Source organism: Schistocerca serialis, chromosome 7, assembly GCF_023864345.2.
Source record: "Schistocerca serialis cubense isolate TAMUIC-IGC-003099 chromosome 7, iqSchSeri2.2, whole genome shotgun sequence".
Lineage (NCBI taxonomy): Eukaryota > Metazoa > Arthropoda > Insecta > Orthoptera > Acrididae > Schistocerca > Schistocerca serialis.
The window spans coordinates 582,703,418-582,711,629 of record NC_064644.1 but is presented as its reverse complement, the minus strand read 5'-3'; the positions used below and the strand labels follow the sequence as shown (position 1 = coordinate 582,711,629).

General features: G+C 45.0%; 1 pseudogene; it reads right to left on the bottom strand.

Annotated features, from left to right (window-relative positions):
• Positions 1 to 5,516: 5,516 nt before the first annotated feature.
• Positions 5,517 to 5,634, bottom strand: LOC126413561 (5S ribosomal RNA; annotated as a pseudogene).
• Positions 5,635 to 8,212: the final 2,578 nt, after the last annotated feature.

Genomic DNA, 8,212 nt, shown 5'->3' with positions numbered 1-8,212 from the left:
GTTTGATCTTCGTCAATTTTTTTTATAATAGCACAATAATGGGTCCTTTTTGTATACCACAATATTCATATGGGAATTATCGAGGTGGATGTGTTATAACACTGTTGTGGAACTCCATTTTGTGCTGAATATGACTCGGGAAGCAATGTTAATTTGACTTCCAGTCCATCATCCGACGATTTACTGAATGACATCTGAAGTGGTCTGACAGTTGTCGGGTGAATTTTATGAAGTGCTGTGGTGCCTGGCTGTTAGTGGTGAATACATACTTGCGCAAAGATCTTCGCTGGTGTTGGATATATTCTCTCTTGTTGTGTGTCCCCCACAGTATAATTATCAAAATAAATTAACGCTTATCCTGCTAAAAAAACACGTTGTCCACAACTACTTAAACAACAAGTTGTAGTAATGCACTGACGGAAACAGACAGTTGGACGAAAGAATTCCGAGCCACTGCTTTTTGTAACCTTTCTAATCGGGACTACGACAGGAATATGTTGTCATATTACGCTTCAGAACCCTAAAATCATTATTTTTCTGTCTTCTTACCTAACCAAGTGCCATGATATAACATGAAGAAATCGGTAAACATTTTTCTCAGAAAATTACTTACTTGTGTAGTACTGTCAAGTGCAGAGAAGCTCCGGGTGTGTGTGCAGGTATTTTTTTCTTGCTATCAAAGGAGAGTGGGCATTCAATCTCTGGTTTATTTAGAAGACTAATGACATGATACTGTTCCCAGTTTCTCCATCAGATCTGTGAATAATGTTTTACGGTGGCTGCTAAAACATTGTGCGCACAACATTCAGAGCTAAGATGATGTCTCCCTGTTCTTATCTCAGCTTCAGCTACAATGTCTGTCGGTCAGTCAACATAAGCACATAGGTCAGTGTTTATCACTGCACTGTCGAGAGTCACGACCGCAAGAGCACACTCTCTTTGCTAAATATATTACATTTCAAAATTTTATTAACATAATATGTAGTATACGGATTGAATTACAATTAATCTATTAACGGCCGTCGGAACAAAAGTCTACCCTCAACTACTTAATAACATTTGTATTGTTTCATTTGTCTTACTGATGAACGGCGTTTATTTATGCACATATCCAACAATGTTTTTTATTGATTAAGTTTGTGTTACGCCTTTTAGAAATAAATTGAGTTCTGCATAAGTGAGGATGCTGTTAACTTCTCCGCTGGGCGCCGCTAAACGCACCTCATGTAACTGATACATTGAAAGTCTATGGCTTCCCAAATGGGGCGAGAGGAATGAAATAACAATAAAGGAAAGAAAAATCACATGCTTCGGTGACAATGCAGGCTTAGTGGAATTAAGGAAATAGAGTTCGCTGATCACGCTCATCGAGTACGGGATTTGCTGTCCGTCCGAAGATGCAGAAAGCTGGTGGAAAGATTAAATCGGAACAGGCCGTATCGGACGGAAAAGTGGCAGTGTGTGATCCCAGGTGTCTAACTAAAGAGACGACCGATATCTCCTCGGCAACATGGGCGCTAATCCATTTCTCAGTTGGCTCAAATGATTCAAATGGCTCTGAGCACTATGGGATTTAACATCTGTGGCCGTCAGTCCCGCAGAACTTAGAACTACTTAAACCTAACTAACCTAAGGACATCACACACATCCATGCCCGAGGCAGGATTCGAACCTGCGACCGTAGCAGTCGCGCGGTTCCGGACTGAGCGCCTAGAACCGCTAGACCACCGCGGCCGGGGGATGGCAGGTACGGTACGGTACAGAGACCTATATCGGAGACGATTCGCAGCCTTAGTATCAGTTTTCAGCAGTACTCAGCAGCAGCAACGTCCCACTGAAGACGGCGGACAGCTGGGCATTTCTCAGTTGCTGTCAGCAGGGAGGGATTTCTCCGTTTCTGGAAATGCAAGAACTTTGATCAGGAGGCTGAAAGATAATGGAGTTTTATGCCGAGGAGCTGCTGTGAAGCAACGCTTGACTCATATTCAAAGCATCAACAGAATGGTTTTTTCGGAAGGGTATACTGACTGGAGGAGAATCATATATTTTTGAGAGGATATTGTCCTAGTTCAGGAAAGACAACAATGAATTAATTGTATATAATATCATAAATTCAAGAGTTTTAGATAAAATTGTTGTTAAATTATTTTAGCGCAGAACACCTGTTACAAAATCTGTTGTTCTTTTTTTGTAATAAGAGTCGTTTGATCCGACATTTGTTAAATGGTATTGTTGGATTTATGAGTGATTTTAACGACAGGGAAACGTTTTTAATATTGCCTCTATTCCATGGTAAGGGCGGCAGAGGTGCATGATCTGGGACCACTATATGCAGGTGGACCAGGGCCATGCTTAATGAGAGGCTACCACGAAGAGATGGTAATTAACACCACTAGAGCCAGCCCTCTGTTGTGGAATCTAGTGGTTCAAATGGATCTGAGCACTATGGGACTTAACATCTGAGGTCATCAGTCCCCTAGAACTTAGAACTACTTAAACCTAACTAACCTAAGGACATCACACACATCCATGCCCGAGGGAGGATTGAACCTGCGACCGTAGCGGTCGCCACGTTCGATACTGAAGCGCCTAGAACCGCTCGGCCACACAGGCCGGCGGAATCTAGTGGTGAACGAACTCATTGAGGAATTAAATTCCAGACTATGCTTCTGCCAAGGATACGCAGATGACCTTATCATAGTAATACTTGGCAAATTTACTGACACAGTTAGAAATATGGCACAAGGAAGTTTGGACATTGTGCAAAATTGGTGCATCCAACGGTATCTGAGAGTTAATCCTAAGAAGACTGTTGTGGTGCCATTTACCAAGAGACATATTCAACACTCAAGTTGGAATCGAAAGCTCTTCGATGAAACTCAACCTGTGAAGGGGATAGTGAAATAACATTAGATGATAAGCTAACATGGACCCCTCACATTAAGAATATCTGCTCCAAGCCAAAAAGTACTCTAGTGAATACTAGAAGGGCTTGTGGCAAAAACTGGGGACTAAGACCCAGAGATATGAACTGGATATACACCACAATGGTCAGACATAGGATTTCCAACGGGGCTGTAGTGTGGTGGAAGAAGGTAGAACAGCGGGTTGCAACTAAGGAGCTTTCTAAGGTGGAGAGATTGTCCGCCATTACAGGCGGAATTAGTAGCACACCAACCGCTGGAATGGAAGCCATGCTGGACACGCCTCCACTACACCTTTGGGTCAAGACGTAGGCAGCAGCTGGGGCACACAGACTTAAAACTGGCAAAAACAGGGTCTCATTCGGATATCCAGAACCACACAATATCATAGTGAGTGAGGTAAGTACAGGAATGGCTGGGGAAATGCCTGCCGACTGTACAATAACTCCCAACTGCTTCGACAAGCCTTACAATATGATAACTGGAAGCAGGGGGCAGTGGGCAAAAACAGATCGGCACCTTAATGGGAGATCGTTTGGTTCACTTACCAAGGCGTTGGGGCAGGTGTGTAAGGGGTTCAGCCAAGATTGGAGGGCATCATCTCTCTAGGAAAACTGGCCTCGTATTCCAAGCTGAAATTACTGCAATCATAGCATGTGCGGAGGAAAATATGTGTAGGTGCTACAAGGACCGTAGCATCTACACCTATTCAGACAGCCAGGCAGCCCTGAAGTCATTGGCTGCTCCTGCAACAAGATCTAAGATTGTTGCAGATTGCCACAGGGCTCTGGTGGAGCTAGGGGGAAGCAACAGGGTAAACCTATTGTGGGTCCCCGGCCACCCAGGGATCTGTGGCAATGAACAAGTCGACAGATTGGCTAGGATGGGGGCAACAATTCCATTTATAGGACTGAAACATGTCCTGACAATCACCAAGGCTATGATCAAATAGCACTACGGAACTGCCCTGGGAAACAGCACGTAGAATATTGTACCAAGGTTCATAAACAAAAACATGGTAAGGTAATGATGCCCAATCCATGATTTAAAAGATGCTCTGTAATCCTGGGATTGAACGGGAAAGAGATCAAACTCATGACTGGACTGATGACCGGCCATGGGAATTTAAAAAAAAAAAACACCTACACACAATGGGTATAACGGAAAGGACCCTAAATGTAGAATCTGTGATGAGGGTGAAGACACTGCATCACACCCAATCTTCGAATGCATGGCACTGGAGAGTAAAAGAAACAGAGTCTTCGGGACAAGAAATTGTGTCTAACAAAACACTGGTAGTGGGACTCCTTGCACTATTTAAGGGCATTGGTTGGCTTTACTAGATACACAGGAAGCGATACCGCACAATAAACTTAGTTTCGGTGCGGACAGTGGCGGGATAGACCTAAGCTGTTTTAGCTTCCCTGTTAGAATCAGTCAATCAATCAATCAATATTACTAGGTATACCGGCCACTAGGAGAGCGCTTCAGTCCGAAATATCTCGTGGAAAGGGAGAGACTCTGGCGCTTTTCTGTTGGCGTTTGGGGTTACATCTCGCCTTCGTTTGCAGCACCCCTGTGGAAAATTGAGGGTATCCTCAACGGAGAGGCCTCTGTTAATATTCTACAAAACATCATGAAGCCAAGAGTTGAGTTGCTGTAATCTCAAGGAGACATCTATCTTCCGCAGGTGTGAACAGCAAATAGCATAAAACTTTTTCATAGTTAAAATGCTTATTCATTCATTTCCTGAAGGCTACAACTTGTCGAAGTAACCATTCTACTCTGGCGCTTGGTATTCTCTCGTTGTCCCGAATATTGTTGTCACACGTTGTTCTAGTCATGATGACCTGAAAGTATAGTGTCCTCTGCCGCCTCATAGTTCCTAGCCTCCTACATTATCCCGAATACGTTGATGAGGACGGTGATGTATCTAAAGATGTACCTAATGAACTGCATCTTCCTTCTTTTTATTTTGTTCATTTGCCTCCTGTGCCCCTCATAGTGCTTTCATATTTTGTGTTATTCCCATTGTCCGTTTTGTTCTTCGTCAGTAGGTCCGTCAATATGTATCTTTTCATCACTGAAACAGATATTTGTTGTTCTTTCCAATATTAGGATCACAATATCGTTTGTATATTTACTCATATGTCCGACAATGGTCATATTTAGAAAATTTCTTTTACCTTTTCTGTCTGTTACACCGTAGAAAGAATGTATCTGTGAAACATTGTTGAACACATAAGTTCAAATTGACCAACGTTAATTATGTCTCAGTTCGATGCCACATAGCTCGTATCTGATTCAGCTGGTCGGTGTTAATGTGGGCTTCAGGCTATGACGCTCACCATATGATGCTCTAGGTAAACCACGTTCCTAAAACTCCGTCTGAACAGGCCTTGGAAGGCCCAACGGTACCGACCGGCCACCGTGTCATCCTCACACCACAGGCGTCACTGGATGAGGATATGGAGGGGCATGTGGTCAGCACACCGCTCTCCTGGCCGTATGTCAGTTTACGAGACCGGAGCCACTGCTTCTCAATCAAGTAGCTCCTCAGTTCGCCTCACAAGGGCTGAGTGCACCCCCGCCTGCCAACAGCGCTCGGCAGACCGGATGGTCACCCATCCAAGTGCTAGCCCAGCCCGACAGCGCTTAACTTCTGTGATCTGACGGGAACCGGTGTTATCACTGCGGTAAGGCCGTTGGCGCGTTCCTAAAAGGATTGTTTAACCTAGACCACTCTGCTTTGACCGGACCTTAGTTTCTGGACGCTGCAGAAACTACTAATTATAAATAAGTTATTTAAATAAAATCGGTGAAAAAACTAGACAACAATTTATTTACAGAACCACAAGCCTATTCATCAGAGCACAGCGGTTGAGGTTTGATATAAGGGCCAAAACAGAATACAACTAATGCTCTTCGTTCCTCGAGCATCGGATCTCAATCCAATTGATATTATGCGGTCAGAGGCATGTGAACACACAACCAAAAGTGACCTTTTGTCCAACGCAGAAAACTCGTGGTGGTAGATAAACAGTCACGCTACACTATCGAGGTACTTAGCTGAATCAGTGCCACGATGCCTTCAGGAAATCCGATTTAATGGCAGTGGATGCGTTTGTTACTTGAAGTATACTCTTCCGCAAGAGCTGTGCGATAGATCATTTCATTATCAGCAAAATGTTGTAAGTAGCAGTCCGTTATCCTTCATTATCGTTCTCAGAGTTTTTGCACTGCCAAGAAAGTTGGAAGGCCCTACAGGTCCACGCCAACTAAGAAATGGTTTGGTGGGTATGTTGTCGAACAGACATTGGTCGTCAACCTCACTGGACAGAGTGACTGCATGTGCGTTCCTGCGTGTTGGTGCGAGCGGGCTCGCTCCTGTCTGTGCGTGTGCGTGCGTGTGTGTGTGTGTGTGTGTGAATTGTGTGTATGAGTCAGTTTGTTCGTCTGTGAGCATTTCGTGAATAAATTCTTCTAAGGTATAGACTGAGGTGAGGAAAGTCATGGAGTAGCTATATGCACGTGTATACAGATTGTGGCAGTATCGTGTACACAAGGTGTAAAAGGACAGTGCATTGGCAGATCTGTCATTTGTACTCAGGTGATTCGTGTGAAAAGGTTTCCGCCCTGGTTATGGCCGCACGGCATCAGTTAGCAGACTCTGAAAGCGGAGCTACACGCATTGACCCTCCAATTGGGAAATGGTTAGGAAATTCAACATCCCAATATCCACAGTGTCAATGATAAAAAAATTTCAGGCATTACACCTCGTCATGGACAACGCAGAGGCCGATGGTCTTCATTTAACCACCGAGAGCAGATGCGTCCGCGTAGAGTTGTCAGCGATAACAGACAAGCAACACTTCGTAAAATAACCGGGCAAATCAATGTGGGACGTACGACAAACGTATCCATTAGGACAGTGCAGTGAAATCTGGCGTTAACGAGCTGAGGCAGCAGACGACCGACGGAAGTGTCGTCGGTAATAGCGCGATCTCGCTTGTAACGCATTCCTTGGCTCGTGACCATATTGGTTCGGCCGTGGACGACTGGAAAAGCCTGGTGTGGTCACATGAATCCCGATTTCAGTTGGTAAGAGTTGATGGTAGGGTTCAAGTGTGGTGCAGTCCCGACGAAGCCACGGATCCATGTTGTCAAGAAAGCACTATGCAAGCTGGTGGTGGCTCCATAATAGTGTGGGCTGTGTTTGCAGAAATCATTGACTATATGTGGTGTCACCGCCAGATACCACACTTGCTAGGTGGTAGCCTTTAAATCGGCCGCGGTCCGTTAGTATACGTCGGACCCGCGCGTCGCCACTATCAGTGATTGGAGATCAAGCGCCGCCACACGGCAGGTCTAGAGAGACTTCCTAGCATTCGCCTCAGTTGTACAGCCGACTTTGCTAGCGATGGTTGGCTGACAAATTACGCTCTCATTTGCCGAGACGGTAGTTAGCATAGCCTTCAGCTACGTCATTTGCTACGACCTAGCAAAGCGCCGTTACCACTTACTATTGATGCTGTAAAAGATGTACCGTCAAGAGCGATGTTCACCATTTACGGATTAAAGTTAAGTATTCCAACAGCTACGTCCTTTTTAGCTAAAGTCTAACTTCCTTGTCCTGTTCCAGACCTCACGCCAGCCTGCGTGAGCTAAAACGCGTGCCTTTCGGCTTCCTCTCATAGTGGGTTGGCTCTCTTGCCAATCCACAACACTATAAATGCTAATTTTCGGACACCTGGAGACAATTTACTGGCATTCATTGTTTTCACGTTCCCAAATAATGATAAAGTTTTTATGAATGACATGCATCATGTCACCGGGCCACAATTTTCGTGATTGATTTGAAGAACATCTGGGACATTTCGAAGGAATGGTTCAAATGGCTCGGAGCACTATAGGACTTAACATCTGAGGTCATCAGTCCACTAGAACTTAGAACTGCTTAAACGTAACTAATCTAAGGACATCACACAGATCCATGCCCGAGGCAGGATTCGAACCTGCGGCCGTAGCCGTCGCGCGGTTCCGGACTGTAGCGCGTAGAAACGCTGACCACTCCGGCCGACTCGAAGGAATGATTTGGCCATTCAGATCGCCCGACATGAGTCCTATCCGACATTTATGGGACGTAGTCGAGAGGTCAGTTCGTGCACAAAATCCTGCATCGGCAAGACTTTCTCAATTGTGGACGGCTTTAGAGGTGACGTGGCTCAGTATTTCTGCACGAGACTTCCAACGACTTGTTGAGTCCAAACCACGTCGAGCTGCTACAC